The following is a 4,513-nucleotide window of genomic DNA, read 5'->3' as shown; positions in this document are numbered from 1 at the left end:
TATTAACATGTGTGTTCTTAGGTATTTACATACGGTGTGACATGAGATACACTTGCAAATGGAAAGGTAACCATTGTAATCGCATTAGTAATCAACCTGAAACAAAGTTTGGGGAAAGTAGGCTACAACTAATGTTCCAAGATTTTTGCTGACTCAAAAGGCAACAGGAAATATGGTAATAAACTTTTCCCTAGCCCGTAGTTCAGATGAGATTTGCAAAACAAACAGAGTGTTGGTCGTCAAAATGAATTCTTAAGACATTTCTTGATGAAGACATTTTCTCCAATGATACAGGTTACATTTCAAACAAAAGAACCTAAATTTCCACCATATTCTTGCAAAGCAGGGCTGCAAGGCAGGGTTGTACCCTTCAGTTAGACTGAGTAGGCCATTGGTTTTTCATAATTTCTTCATTAGAAACTTTTAGGTTAAGAAATTTTGATTCCAAGAATAAGGGTTAAAATACAAAAAATACAAAATCTGGATAATGAAACACAGATCTGGCATCAATTCCTGCCTCTATCACTTAGTACATTTCAAGTTTAGGCCATTCACATCATCGTTCTTTCGCCCCTCTTAGCTTCAAAAATTTGCCTTTGGTGAGACCTTCCTATAACGAAGCCCAGCAGAATTATTTGATTTTCAAATGGATGAATCAATATCACCTAATTTTCATGGAATCATAGAGCTGGAGATGAATGTCTAAGAAACTCTTTTACACCGTGTAAGTGACTGATCCCAAAGAGGCAAAAGAATGTACCCAAGGTCACACAATTTTAATGGCGAAGCGGAGACCGGGGCTTCAAACTGTGTTCCAACGATGCATGAGCACATGAGCTGGTGAAGGGCAGAGGAACTCTGCAGAGTGCTAGGTCACTGTCAACGCTTAGGAAGTGTTAAGTAACTGTAACAAAAATAACACAAGAGGGCTCCCCTGGTGGCGCAGTGGTTGGGAGTCCGCCTGCCGATGCGGGGGACGTGGGTTCGTGCCCGGGTCCGGGAAGATCCCACATGCCGCGGAGTGGCTGGGCCCGTGAGCCATGGCCGCTGAGCCTGCGCGTCCAGCGCCTGTGCTCCGCAACGGGAGAGGCCACAACAGTGAGAGGCCCACACACCGCAAAAAAAAAATAATAATAATGGAAGCGGCAGAGGGGGAGGGAGGACTGGAACTTCTGAAATTGAGATATAGGTTGCCATCACCTAAGCCAAGCTCAGGAGAAGGGTTAACAGATGCAAACTTCCATCCTGGCAGCTTACAAAGATGCTCTTCTTGGGATCCACTCAGGAGGGGGTCCTTTGGTGGGTTTGAGTACTTTGCATATTATAGCAATTATCTTCTTTACTTAGGGATTAAAGCAGATGCTTTATCTTGAATCTTTCTGGTAGAAGGGGAAATAGCAAGATTCCAGGACAGTAGTATTGAATAACTTTTTTTTTCCTGACATATCCACACCCACAGCTGCCATTCTCACCTCAGTCGTTGAGTTACTTTATTGTTGCCTCCTGCACATGCTTTTGTTGGCAGCAGAGAAAGAAGAGAAAGGAGCAGGGAGGGAAACAGAGGAAGAAGGGAGAACGACGGAAGAGACGGTTCTTTCCCCGCTACAGGCATTTTCTTATTTCCTCACTGAAGTCAGCGATTGCTTGCACAGGCAGGCAAAGATGAAGCTCCCTGGCAAGCGAGAGCCCTTACGCTTGCCAAAGTCAGTCCTTGAGGACCTTAACTAGTTTCCTCTTCCTTGCTTTAAAGAAACCAGCCCCAGGAAACCTTTATTTCTAAGAGTTTTCAAAAGCTCTTCTCCCAGGTTCTGTGTTTCACGTGGGCTGGTGGAACCATCTCTCCATGGCAGGTTCCCCATTATAAATTGATTACAAGTTTTCATCCAGAATTAGATTTACCAAGCTGGAAATGCCCATTTTTTCCCTCTTGCTGTTTGCCAAGGGCCAGCCATTGCCTTCGATAGTGCCCTGGGTTTAATAGCCTTACCTGACGTCTTCTAAACTATGTGCTGCTGAAACGGCCGGACTTCTGTTCATAAAACCATATGGAATTCACATTTTAAAAAGGCTGTTCCCTGAAGCAGATAATCATCTTTCCAGTAAAACATTGTGTCAAGCTACAAAGTGATGATTACCTTTGGGTGGGGCTTTGGTAATTCTAGTTGGCGGATAGTTTGTTCTCTGTCAGAATGATTGGACATGCGAAGCCTTATTTTCCCCAGCAAATGAATTATTCAAACTTGTTCAAGTAATTAAAAACTAAACAAAGGAAAGTAAAATGTGACATTTTCTAATGTGGTGAATCATACTGTATTTGCACCTTCTCGTGCCAAACCCAGGCAGCCACATGTTTGCAATCCCACAATAATTGCAGATATTTTCATGTGAATGGTGGTTGTCTTTGAGACATCACTAAATGAAAGACACACAAAAGAATATATGCCATAAAAACTCACACACTACCTAATTCTACATTTTGACATTTGTAACCCAGCCCTTAGGTTTTAGGAGAAGAAAAGCTCTCTGCTTATCAGATTCACACTATTTTAAATTTTTGATGTTGAACATCAAGTTCAATTAGTGGTTTATATCAGCCCAATGAAAAACTTTAAAGATGGACATGTGTTAAATAAGAAACATGCTGATGCAATTAAATCACAAATTAATACAGGCTTTTTTGGGGGGATGGAGCTGGGGGCAGGTGGAAAGTGAGAAACATTTCCCAGGTTTATGAACTTAAAAGATTTCAGGTAGGTGTGTGTATTTTTTCCTTTCACAAAACATGTTTTTAAGGGTTCTACATCTATATATTTATACATTAGAATTGTATCCATGTTACACACATCCTTTCCACTTGAGATCTGAGCATTAAGATATTTGATTCATTTCACAATAACTCATGTCCTGGCATGTCTTTTTACTCAGGTACAGTTTTACAGTGAGATCTACTCACGATTCATAAAGCTTTGTGATTTCTAAATGCTTCATTTAGATACAAATGTAGACTGATCAGTGTCACTCTCGAGTCACAAAAATTATAATGAGCTGTATTTCTTCTTAGCACCTGGAAGATATATGAGAAGAGTTTTTCTACCAATAGTAAGGATGTTTCTGTAGCTCTCATAGAATATACTTTCTTCTCTACTGATGGCCAATGCTCATTATATGAGTCAGACTTTTAGAAGGCCAAGAGGACCCTCCAATACAAAGTATCTTCTTTATATGTGTGCAAAGAAAAATTTAGTGTTGGTAAGAATTTCTAGTAGGTAGTTATGTTGATGGTTTAATGGACCACATTCCAAATGAAGAATAAGGGGAAGGGGATCTTGTAAACAAAAAAGGTCTGGGCTCCCTTTGTGAAGACTTGTACAAAACCATAAAGAAATCCATTGAATCCATCGTTAGGAGACCTGGACTCTTCTAAGGACCTGACATCCTGTTCAGTTGTGCTATTTAGTGGCCTTAAGTCTGTGATGTTCTCTTATCCTGAACAAACAGGTCTCCAAAGTGGCCTAATGCGGTTAGGTAAGATATAGTGAGAGTCGAAAGGAAAATCTACTAGATTATGGAAAGAAGATCTGTAAAATTATTTTTTTTCTGTTATATGACACACTTTCTTTTGGGGAAAATTAAGCTCTAGGAGTGGTTAGCAAGGTTTGCATGTATTTCAAATTGCTACTTAATTAATGACAGAGGAATATAAGATCACTACATTTCATAAGATTTTCTCTTAAGACTTGAATACAGTGACTAGTAAAGCAACAGTGTTTGAAAATAAAATTGAGACACAACTTAGTGGGAGTCTGTTGGTCCTGGGTTGCATTCAAGTTAGTGGTCTAATAAGAGTTGGAATGTTTATCTCCAACTTATTATTTCTTCCTTTTCATTCAGGGAAACTCTGGGTCACTTCTCACACTCTGGTTGGCACAGATGTAAAGAACCAAGAAGTACTCTTAATTAGTTACCACATATAAGGAGTTTATTTTCTATGACAACTACGCTACATATAAAGTCAAACAAACAGCTTAATGAAATAGATGTGACATAATTAATTCTGTAACGCATCATTGACAACAGAAGATGAAAGTCTGCCTTTTTATCTGCAGCTCCTTTTTCCTTTTTCCGACAGTTTCCACATCGCTATCAGTTGCTCTTGCTTTTGCTTCCTCTTCACCTCTATGCTGAATTCATATATTTGCCGCCTGCTCCAGCAGCAGTGTAATTCTGGGCAGGGCGGTGTGGCTTACTCTCTGCCGTACACAAAATGATGCTGGTTCTGGGACCATTAAGCGTGAGCCCAGAGGGAGTGAGAGGGGAGGACTTTGCAAAGATGTTTTAGGGGCTGTTGCAGCCCACAGGTTACACATCACAGCTTATTCAGGCAAGAGAAAAATGATGGGAGAAAAGGGGAAATGCAGCAAAACCAAATCATAATGTGTTCGCTGTCCTCTCCATCACAGATCTCTGTTCATACAACTTACATGTCATGAATTCTACAATTTTGAACATGCTG

This window comes from Tursiops truncatus, chromosome 3 (genome assembly GCF_011762595.2).
Source record: "Tursiops truncatus isolate mTurTru1 chromosome 3, mTurTru1.mat.Y, whole genome shotgun sequence".
Classification (NCBI taxonomy): Eukaryota; Metazoa; Chordata; class Mammalia; order Artiodactyla; family Delphinidae; genus Tursiops; species Tursiops truncatus.
The sequence above is the reverse complement of the archived record's forward strand: the minus strand, read 5'-3'. Positions refer to the sequence as shown.